The following is an 11,138-nucleotide window of genomic DNA, read 5'->3' as shown; positions in this document are numbered from 1 at the left end:
CTGCTGTACCTGCATGCTTACCTTCATTGAGTGGTGTACAAGAACCCCCAGATCTCTCGGTACTGTCCCTTGACCGAAATTGATTCCATTTAGGTAGTAATCTGCCTTCCTGTTCTTGCCACCAAAGTGGATAAGCATCCATTTATCCACATTAAAGTGCATCTGCCATGCATCTGACCACTCACCTAACTTGTCCAGGTCACCCGGTAATCTCCTAACATCCTCATCACATTTCACCCTGCCAGCCAGCTCAGTATCATCAGCAAATTTGCTAATGTTATTGCTAATAGCATCTTCTATATCATGAACATATATTTTAAAAAGCTGCGGTCCCAGTACTGATCCCTGCGGTACCCCACTGGTCACTACCTGCCATTCCGAAATGGAGGCGTGGAGGAGTGTGGAAGGATGAGAGAATGCAGGCTGCAGCCCTATGAAGCAGGGGGAGGTCTTGCAGTTGGCCTGTGTGGGGATGTGGGAGACGACAGGAGCCTGGTGGGCAAGGGCTAGCTGGAGGGGGGGAGGGAGGGAGGGAAGCACGCACGGAGGAGGAAGAGCAAAGAGAAAAGAGAGAAAAAAAAAACAAAGGGGGTCAAGAGAAAGAGCAGCAAAGAAAATGTGGCTGGCCAGCACGCCTTGAAGTGGGGAGAAAAGGCAGGGGCCAGCGCCTATGGCCATACTAGTCTGAAAACGCCCGATCTCGTCTGATCTCGGAAGCTAAGCAAACTCAGGCCTGGTTAGTACTTGGATGGGAGACCGCCTGGGAATACCAGGTGCTGTAGGCTTTTTCCGCCAGCAGGGGCTGCTCAAGTCACCCCTCTGCACTCGTGTTGGGCCACGCACGCAATGCAGCGACAGGTTATTTTTGCTGCCGCTGTGCCTGGCATCAGTCTCCTGCAGGCAGGAGACAGGGAGGGGAGGAGAGCGGAGCGCTGCCAAAATCAGCAAGAAAGACGGAAAGAAAGGGATTGGGGCTGCACGCTGTCTGCGGCTGGCAGTCAGGAAAGGAGGACAATAGACAATAGGTGCAGGAGTTGGCCATTCTGCCCTTGGAGCCTGCACCACCATTCAATATGATCATGGCTGATCATCCTTAATCAGTATCCTGTTCCTGCCTTATCTCCATAAGCCTTGATTCCACTATCCTTGAGAGCTCTGTCCAACTCTTTCTTCAATGAATCCAGAGACTGGGCCTCCACTGCCCTCTGGGGCAGAGCATTCCACACAGCCACCACTCTCTGGGTGAAGACGTTTCTCCTCATCTCTGTCCTAAACGGTCTACCCCGTATTTTTAAGCTGTGTCCTCTGTTTCGGCACTCACGTTTCCTGCCGCCAGAGTGTCCAATCCTTTGATAATCTTATATGTCTCAACCAGATCCCCTCTCAGTCTTCTAAACTCAAGGGTACACAAGCCCAGTCGCTCCAGTCTTTCAGTGTAAGGTAATCCCGCCATTCCAGGAATTGACCTCGTCAACCTACGCTGCACTCCCTCAATAGCCAGAATGTCTCTCCTCAAATTTGGAGACCAGAACTGCACACAGTACTCCAGGTGTGGTCTCACCAGGGCCCTGTACACCTGCAGAAGAACCTCTTTGCTTCTGTACTCGATCCCTCTTGTTATGAAGGCCAGCATGCTATTAGCCTTCTTCACTACCTGCTGTACCTGCATGCTGACCTTCATTGAGTGGTGTACAAGAACCCCCAGATCTCCCGGTACTGTCCCTTGACCGAAATTGATTCCATTTAGGTAGTAATCTGCCTTCCTGTTCTTGCCACCAAAGTGGATAAGCATCCATTTATCCACATTAAAGTGCATCTGCCATGCATCTGACCACTCACCTAACTTGTCCAGGTCACCCGGTAATCTCCTAAAATCCTCATCACATTTCACCCTGCCACCCAGCTCAGTATCATCAGCAAATTTGCTAATGTTATTGCTAATAGCATCTTCTATATCATGAACATATATTGTAAAAAGCTGCGGTCCCAGTACTGATCCCTGCGGTACCCCACTGGTCACTGCCTGCCATTCCGAAATGGAGGCGTGGAGGAGTGTGGAAGGATGAGAGAATGCAGGCTGCAGCCCTATGAAGCAGGGGGAGGTCTTGCAGTTGGCCTGTGTGGGGATGTGGGAGACGACAGGAGCCTGGTGGGCAAGGGCTAGCTGGAGGGAGGGAGGGAGGGAGGGAAGCACGCACGGAGGAGGAAGAGCAAAGAGAAAAGAGAGAAAAAAAAAACAAAGGGGATCAAGAGAAAGAGCAGCAAAGAAAATGTGGCTGGCCAGCACGCCTTGAAGTGGGGAGAAAAGGCCGGGGCCAGCGCCTACGGCCATACTAGTCTGAAAACGCCCGATCTCGTCTGATCTCGGAAGCTAAGCAGACTCCGGCCTGGTTAGTACTGGGATGGGAGACCGCCTGGGAATACCAGGTGCAGTAGGCTTTTTCCGCCAGCAGGGGCTGCTCAAGTCACCCCTCTGCACTCGTGTTGGGCCACGCACGCAATGCAGCGACAGGTTATTTTTGCTGCCGCTGTGCCTGGCATCAGTCTCCTGCAGGCAGGAGACAGGGAGGGGAGGAGAGCGGAGCGCTGCCAAAATCAGCAAGAAAGACGGAAAGAAAGGGATTGGGGCTGCACGCTGTCTGCGGCTGGCAGTCAGGAAAGGAGGACAATAGACAATAGGTGCAGGAGTTGGCCATTCTGCCCTTGGAGCCTGCACCACCATTCAATATGATCATGGCTGATCATCCTTAATCAGTATCCTGTTCATGCCTTATCTCCATAAGCCTTGATTCCACTATCCTTGAGAGCTCTGTCCAACTCTTTCTTCAATGAATCCAGAGACTGGGCCTCCACTGCCCTCTGGGGCAGAGCATTCCACACAGCCACCACTCTCTGGGTGAAGACGTTTCTCCTCATCTCTGTCCTAAACGGTCTACCCCGTATTTTTAAGCTGTGTCCTCTGTTTCGGCACTCACGTTTCCTGCCGCCAGAGTGTCCAATCCTTTGATAATCTTATATGTCTCAACCAGATCCCCTCTCAGTCTTCTAAACTCAAGGGTACACAAGCCCAGTCGCTCCAGTCTTTCAGTGTAAGGTAATCCCGCCATTCCAGGAATTGACCTCGTCAACCTACGCTGCACTCCCTCAATAGCCAGAATGTCTCTCCTCAAATTTGGAGACCAGAACTGCACACAGTACTCCAGGTGTGGTCTCACCAGGGCCCTGTACACCTGCAGAAGAACCTCTTTGCTTCTGTACTCGATCCCTCTTGTTATGAAGGCCAGCATGCTATTAGCCTTCTTCACTACCTGCTGTACCTGCATGCTGACCTTCATTGAGTGGTGTACAAGAACCCCCAGATCTCCCGGTACTGTCCCTTGACCGAAATTGATTCCATTTAGGTAGTAATCTGCCTTCCTGTTCTTGCCACCAAAGTGGATAAGCATCCATTTATCCACATTAAAGTGCATCTGCCATGCATCTGACCACTCACCTAACTTGTCCAGGTCACCCGGTAATCTCCTAAAATCCTCATCACATTTCACCCTGCCACCCAGCTCAGTATCATCAGCAAATTTGCTAATGTTATTGCTAATAGCATCTTCTATATCATGAACATATATTGTAAAAAGCTGCGGTCCCAGTACTGATCCCTGCGGTACCCCACTGGTCACTGCCTGCCATTCCGAAATGGAGGCGTGGAGGAGTGTGGAAGGATGAGAGAATGCAGGCTGCAGCCCTATGAAGCAGGGGGAGGTCTTGCAGTTGGCCTGTGTGGGGATGTGGGAGACGACAGGAGCCTGGTGGGCAAGGGCTAGCTGGAGGGAGGGAGGGAGGGAAGCACGCACGGAGGAGGAAGAGCAAAGAGAAAAGAGAGAAAAAAAAAACAAAGGGGATCAAGAGAAAGAGCAGCAAAGAAAATGTGGCTGGCCAGCACGCCTTGAAGTGGGGAGAAAAGGCAGGGGCCAGCACCTATGGCCATACTAGTCTGAAAATGCTCGATCTCGTCTGATCTCGGAAGCTAAGCAGACTCAGGCCTGGTTAGTACTTGGATGGGCGACAGCCTGGGAATACCAGGTGCAGTAGGCTTTTTCCGCCAGCAGGGGCTGCTCAAGTCACCCCTCTGCACTCGTGTTGGGCCACGCACGCAATGCAGCGACAGGTTATTTTTGCTGCCGCTGTGCCTGGCATCAGTCTCCTGCAGGCAGGAGACAGGGAGGGGAGCAGAGCGGAGCGCTGCCAAAATCAGCAAGAAAGACGGAAAGAAAGGGATTGGGGCTGCACGCTGTCTGCGGCTGGCAGTCAGGAAAGGAGGACAATAGACAATAGGTGCAGGAGTTGGCCATTCTGCCCTTGGAGCCTGCACCACCATTCAATATGATCATGGCTGATCATCCTTAATCAGTATCCTGTTCCTGCCTTATCTCCATAAGCCTTGATTCCACTATCCTTGAGAGCTCTGTCCAACTCTTTCTTCAATGAATCCAGAGACTGGGCCTCCACTGCCCTCTGGGGCAGAGCATTCCACACAGCCACCACTCTCTGGGTGAAGACGTTTCTCCTCATCTCTGTCCTAAACGGTCTACCCCGTATTTTTAAGCTGTGTCCTCTGTTTCGGCACTCACGTTTCCTGCCGCCAGAGTGTCCAATCCTTTGATAATCTTATATGTCTCAACCAGATCCCCTCTCAGTCTTCTAAACTCAAGGGTACACAAGCCCAGTCGCTCCAGTCTTTCAGTGTAAGGTAATCCCGCCATTCCAGGAATTGACCTCGTCAACCTACGCTGCACTCCCTCAATAGCCAGAATGTCTCTCCTCAAATTTGGAGACCAGAACTGCACACAGTACTCCAGGTGTGGTCTCACCAGGGCCCTGTACACCTGCAGAAGAACCTCTTTGCTTCTGTACTCGATCCCTCTTGTTATGAAGGCCAGCATGCTATTAGCCTTCTTCACTACCTGCTGTACCTGCATGCTGACCTTCATTGAGTGGTGTACAAGAACCCCCAGATCTCTCGGTACTGTCCCTTGACCGAAATTGATTCCATTTAGGTAGTAATCTGCCTTCCTGTTCTTGCCACCAAAGTGGATAAGCATCCATTTATCCACATTAAAGTGCATCTGCCATGCATCTGACCACTCACCTAACTTGTCCAGGTCACCCGGTAATCTCCTAACATCCTCATCACATTTCACCCTGCCACCCAGCTCAGTATCATCAGTAAATTTGCTAATGTTATTGCTAATAGCATCTTCTATATCATGAACATATATTGTAAAAAGCTGCGGTCCCAGTACTGATCCCTGCGGTACCCCACTGGTCACTGCCTGCCATTCCGAAATGGAGGCGTGGAGGAGTGTGGAAGGATGAGAGAATGCAGGCTGCAGCCCTATGAAGCAGGGGGAGGTCTTGCAGTTGGCCTGTGTGGGGATGTGGGAGACGACAGGAGCCTGGTGGGCAAGGGCTAGCTGGAGGGAGGGAGGGAGGGAAGCACGCACGGAGGAGGAAGAGCAAAGAGAAAAGAGAGAAAAAAAAAACAAAGGGGATCAAGAGAAAGAGCAGCAAAGAAAATGTGGCTGGCCAGCACGCCTTGAAGTGGGGAGAAAAGGCAGGGGCCAGCACCTACGGCCATACTAGTCTGAAAATGCTCGATCTCGTCTGATCTCGGAAGCTAAGCAGACTCAGGCCTGGTTAGTACTTGGATGGGCGACAGCCTGGGAATACCAGGTGCAGTAGGCTTTTTCCGCCAGCAGGGGCTGCTCAAGTCACCCCTCTGCACTCGTGTTGGGCCACGCACGCAATGCAGCGACAGGTTATTTTTGCTGCCGCTGTGCCTGGCATCAGTCTCCTGCAGGCAGGAGACAGGGAGGGGAGCAGAGCGGAGCGCTGCCAAAATCAGCAAGAAAGACGGAAAGAAAGGGATTGGGGCTGCACGCTGTCTGCGGCTGGCAGTCAGGAAAGGAGGACAATAGACAATAGGTGCAGGAGTTGGCCATTCTGCCTTTGGAGCCTGCACCACCATTCAATATGATCATGGCTGATCATCCTTAATCAGTATCCTGTTCCTGCCTTATCTCCATAAGCCTTGATTCCACTATCCTTGAGAGCTCTGTCCAACTCTTTCTTCAATGAATCCAGAGACTGGGCCTCCACTGCCCTCTGGGGCAGAGCATTCCACACAGCCACCACTCTCTGGGTGAAGACGTTTCTCCTCATCTCTGTCCTAAACGGTCTACCCCGTATTTTTAAGCTGTGTCCTCTGTTTCGGCACTCACGTTTCCTGCCGCCAGAGTGTCCAATCCTTTGATAATCTTATATGTCTCAACCAGATCCGCTCTCAGTCTTCTAAACTCAAGGGTACACAAGCCCAGTCGCTCCAGTCTTTCAGTGTAAGGTAATCCCGCCATTCCAGGAATTGACCTCGTCAACCTACGCTGCACTCCCTCAATAGCCAGAATGTCTCTCCTCAAATTTGGAGACCAGAACTGCACACAGTACTCCAGGTGTGGTCTCACCAGGGCCCTGTATACCTGCAGAAGAACCTCTTTGCTTCTGTACTCGATCCCTCTTGTTATGAAGGCCAGCATGCTATTAGCCTTCTTCACTACCTGCTGTACCTGCATGCTGACCTTCATTGAGTGGTGTACAAGAACCCCCAGATCTCCCGGTACTGTCCCTTGACCGAAATTGATTCCATTTAGGTAGTAATCTGCCTTCCTGTTCTTGCCACCAAAGTGGATAAGCATCCATTTATCCACATTAAAGTGCATCTGCCATGCATCTGACCACTCACCTAACTTGTCCAGGTCACCCGGTAATCTCCTAAAATCCTCATCACATTTCACCCTGCCACCCAGCTCAGTATCATCAGCAAATTTGCTAATGTTATTGCTAATAGCATCTTCTATATCATGAACATATATTGTAAAAAGCTGCGGTCCCAGTACTGATCCCTGCGGTACCCCACTGGTCACTGCCTGCCATTCCGAAATGGAGGCGTGGAGGAGTGTGGAAGGATGAGAGAATGCAGGCTGCAGCCCTATGAAGCAGGGGGAGGTCTTGCAGTTGGCCTGTGTGGGGATGTGGGAGACGACAGGAGCCTGGTGGGCAAGGGCTAGCTGGAGGGGGGGAGGGAGGGAGGGAAGCACGCACGGAGGAGGAAGAGCAAAGAGAAAAGAGAGAAAAAAAAACAAAGGGGATCAAGAGAAAGAGCAGCAAAGAAAATGTGGCTGGCCAGCACGCCTTGAAGTGGGGAGAAAAGGCAGGGGCCAGCACCTACGGCCATACTAGTCTGAAAACGCCCGATCTCGTCTGATCTCGGAAGCTAAGCAGACTCAGGCCTGGTTCGTACTTGGATGGGAGACCGCCTGGGAATACCAGGTGCAGTAGGCTTTTTCCGCCAGCAGGGGCTGCTCAAGTCACCCCTCTGCACTCGTGTTGGGCCACGCACGCAATGCAGCGACAGGTTATTTTTGCTGCCGCTGTGCCTGGCATCAGTCTCCTGCAGGCAGGAGACAGGGAGGGGAGCAGAGCGGAGCGCTGCCAAAATCAGCAAGAAAGACGGAAAGAAAGGGATTGGGGCTGCACGCTGTCTGCGGCTGGCAGTCAGGAAAGGAGGACAATAGACAATAGGTGCAGGAGTTGGCCATTCTGCCTTTGGAGCCTGCACCACCATTCAATATGATCATGGCTGATCATCCTTAATCAGTATCCTGTTCCTGCCTTATCTCCATAAGCCTTGATTCCACTATCCTTGAGAGCTCTGTCCAATTCTTTCTTCAATGAATCCAGAGACTGGGCCTCCACTGCCCTCTGGGGCAGAGCATTCCACACAGCCACCACTCTCTGGGTGAAGACGTTTCTCCTCATCTCTGTCCTAAACGGTCTACCCCGTATTTTTAAGCTGTGTCCTCTGTTTCGGCACTCACGTTTCCTGCCGCCAGAGTGTCCAATCCTTTGATAATCCTATATGTCTCAACCAGATCCCCTCTCAGTCTTCTAAACTCAAGGGTACACAAGCCCAGTCGCTCCAGTCTTTCAGTGTAAGGTAATCCCGCCATTCCAGGAATTGACCTCGTCAACCTACGCTGCACTCCCTCAATAGCCAGAATGTCTCTCCTCAAATTTGGAGACCAGATCTCCACACAGTACTCCAGGTGTGGTCTCACCAGGGCCCTGTACACCTGCAGAAGAACCTCTTTGCTTCTGTACTCGATCCCTCTTGTTATGAAGGCCAGCATGCTATTAGCCTTCTTCACTACCTGCTGTACCTGCATGCTGACCTTCATTGAGTGGTGTACAAGAACCCCCAGATCTCTCGGCACTGTCCCTTGACCGAAATTGATTCCATTTAGGTAGTAATCTGCCTTCCTGTTCTTGCCACCAAAGTGGATAAGCATCCATTTATCCACATTAAAGTGCATCTGCCATGCATCTGACCACTCACCTAACTTGTCCAGGTCACCCGGTAATCTCCTAACATCCTCATCACATTTCACCCTGCCACCCAGCTCAGTATCATCAGTAAATTTGCTAATGTTATTGCTAATAGCATCTTCTATATCATGAACATATATTGTAAAAAGCTGCGGTCCCAGTACTGATCCCTGCGGTACCCCACTGGTCACTGCCTGCCATTCCGAAATGGAGGCGTGGAGGAGTGTGGAAGGATGAGAGAATGCAGGCTGCAGCCCTATGAAGCAGGGGGAGGTCTTGCAGTTGGCCTGTGTGGGGATGTGGGAGACGACAGGAGCCTGGTGGGCAAGGGCTAGCTGGAGGGAGGGAGGGAGGGAAGCACGCACGGAGGAGGAAGAGCAAAGAGAAAAGAGAGAAAAAAAAAACAAAGGGGATCAAGAGAAAGAGCAGCAAAGAAAATGTGGCTGGCCAGCACGCCTTGAAGTGGGGAGAAAAGGGAGGGGCCAGCGCCTACGGCCATACTAGTCTGAAAACGCCCGATCTCGTCTGATCTCGGAAGCTAAGCAAACTCAGGCCTGGTTAGTACTTGGATGGGAGACCGCCTGGGAATACCAGGTGCAGTAGGCTTTTTCCGCCAGCAGGGGCTGCTCAAGTCACCCCTCTGCACTCGTGTTGGGCCACGCACGCAATGCAGCGACAGGTTATTTTTGCTGCCGCTGTGCCTGGCATCAGTCTCCTGCAGGCAGGAGACAGGGAGGGGAGGAGAGCGGAGCGCTGCCAAAATCAGCAAGAAAGACGGAAAGAAAGGGATTGGGGCTGCACGCTGTCTGCGGCTGGCAGTCAGGAAAGGAGGACAATAGACAATAGGTGCAGGAGTTGGCCATTCTGCCCTTGGAGCCTGCACCACCATTCAATATGATCATGGCTGATCATCCTTAATCAGTATCCTGTTCCTGCCTTATCTCCATAAGCCTTGATTCCACTATCCTTGAGAGCTCTGTCCAACTCTTTCTTCAATGAATCCAGAGACTGGGCCTCCACTGCCCTCTGGGGCAGAGCATTCCACACAGCCACCACTCTCTGGGTGAAGACGTTTCTCCTCATCTCTGTCCTAAACGGTCTACCCCGTATTTTTAAGCTGTGTCCTCTGTTTCGGCACTCACGTTTCCTGCCGCCAGAGTGTCCAATCCTTTGATAATCTTATATGTCTCAACCAGATCCCCTCTCAGTCTTCTAAACTCAAGGGTACACAAGCCCAGTCGCTCCAGTCTTTCAGTGTAAGGTAATCCCGCCATTCCAGGAATTGATCTCGTCAACTTACGCTGCACTCCCTCAATAGCCAGAATGTCTCTCCTCAAATTTGGAGACCAGAACTGCACACAGTACTCCAGGTGTGGTCTCACCAGGGCCCTGTACACCTGCAGAAGAACCTCTTTGCTTCTGTACTCGATCCCTCTTGTTATGAAGGCCAGCATGCTATTAGCCTTCTTCACTACCTGCTGTACCTGCATGCTTACCATCATTGAGTGGTGTACAAGAACCCCCAGATCTCTCGGTACTGTCCCTTGACCGAAATTGATTCCATTTAGGTAGTAATCTGCCTTCCTGTTCTTGCCACCAAAGTGGATAAGCATCCATTTATCCACATTAAAGTGCATCTGCCATGCATCTGACCACTCACCTAACTTGTCCAGGACACCCGGTAATCTCCTAACATCCTCATCACATTTCACCCTGCCACCCAGCTCAGTATCATCAGCAAATTTGCTAATGTTATTGCTAATAGCATCTTCTATATCATGAACATATATTGTAAAAAGCTGTGGTCCCAGTACTGATCCCTGCGGTACCCCACTGGTCACTGCCTGCCATTCCGAAATGGAGGCGTGGAGGAGTGTGGAAGGATGAGAGAATGCAGGCTGCAGCCCTATGAAGCAGGGGGAGGTCTTGCAGTTGGCCTGTGTGGGGATGTGGGAGACGACAGGAGCCTGGTGGGCAAGGGCTAGCTGGAGGGAGGGAGGGAGGGACGGAAGCACGCACGGAGGAGGAAGAGCAAAGAGAAAAGAGAGAAAAAAAAAACAAAGGGGATCAAGAGAAAGAGCAGCAAAGAAAATGTGGCTGGCCAGCACGCCTTGAAGTGGGGAGAAAAGGCAAGGGCCAGCGCCTACGGCCATACTAGTCTGAAAACGCCCGATCTCGTCTGATCTCGGAAGTTAAGCAGACTCAGGCCTGGTTAGTACTTGGATGGGAGACCGCCTGGGAATACCAGGTGCAGTAGGCTTTTTCCGCCAGCAGGGGCTGCTCAAGTCACCCCTCTGCACTCGTGTTGGGCCACGCACGCAATGCAGCGACAGGTTATTTTTGCTGCCGCTGTGCCTGGCATCAGTCTCCTGCAGGCAGGAGACAGGGAGGGGAGGAGAGCGGAGCGCTGCCAAAATCAGCAAGAAAGACGGAAAGAAAGGGATTGGGGCTGCACGCTGTCTGCGGCTGGCAGTCAGGAAAGGAGGACAATAGACAATAGGTGCAGGAGTTGGCCATTCTGCCCTTGGAGCCTGCACCACCATTCAATATGATCATGGCTGATCATCCTTAATCAGTATCCTGTTCCTGCCTTATCTCCATAAGCCTTGATTCCACTATCCTTGAGAGCTCTGTCCAACTCTTTCTTCAATGAATCCAGAGACTGGGCCTCCACTGCCCTCTGGGGCAGAGCATTCCACACA

General features: G+C 51.7%; 6 non-coding genes and 1 pseudogene across 6 annotated transcripts; all 7 read left to right on the top strand.

Moving 5' to 3' along the window:
* Positions 1-666: 666 nt before the first annotated feature.
* LOC140475736 (5S ribosomal RNA) lies at positions 667-785 on the top strand. Its single transcript, XR_011960227.1, has one exon. It is a non-coding gene; the product is annotated as a 5S ribosomal RNA (ribosomal RNA).
* Positions 786-2,320: 1,535 nt separating this feature from the next.
* On the top strand, positions 2,321-2,439 carry LOC140468597 (5S ribosomal RNA). Its single transcript, XR_011955722.1, has one exon. It is a non-coding gene; the product is annotated as a 5S ribosomal RNA (ribosomal RNA).
* Positions 2,440-3,970: 1,531 nt separating this feature from the next.
* LOC140471485 (5S ribosomal RNA) lies at positions 3,971-4,089 on the top strand (annotated as a pseudogene).
* A 1,531-nt stretch (positions 4,090-5,620) lies between these two features.
* On the top strand, positions 5,621-5,739 carry LOC140471283 (5S ribosomal RNA). The gene has a single exon (XR_011956954.1). It is a non-coding gene; the product is annotated as a 5S ribosomal RNA (ribosomal RNA).
* Positions 5,740-7,273: 1,534 nt separating this feature from the next.
* LOC140469479 (5S ribosomal RNA) lies at positions 7,274-7,392 on the top strand. The gene has a single exon (XR_011956123.1). It is a non-coding gene; the product is annotated as a 5S ribosomal RNA (ribosomal RNA).
* Positions 7,393-8,923: 1,531 nt separating this feature from the next.
* On the top strand, positions 8,924-9,042 carry LOC140468454 (5S ribosomal RNA). Its single transcript, XR_011955653.1, has one exon. It is a non-coding gene; the product is annotated as a 5S ribosomal RNA (ribosomal RNA).
* Positions 9,043-10,577: 1,535 nt separating this feature from the next.
* On the top strand, positions 10,578-10,696 carry LOC140475719 (5S ribosomal RNA). Its single transcript, XR_011960211.1, has one exon. It is a non-coding gene; the product is annotated as a 5S ribosomal RNA (ribosomal RNA).
* The last annotated feature ends 442 nt before the right edge of the window (positions 10,697-11,138 follow it).

This window comes from Chiloscyllium punctatum, chromosome 3, assembly GCF_047496795.1.
Source record: "Chiloscyllium punctatum isolate Juve2018m chromosome 3, sChiPun1.3, whole genome shotgun sequence".
Taxonomy (NCBI): Eukaryota; Metazoa; Chordata; class Chondrichthyes; order Orectolobiformes; family Hemiscylliidae; genus Chiloscyllium; species Chiloscyllium punctatum.
This window is presented reverse-complemented; position numbering and strand designations above follow the sequence as displayed.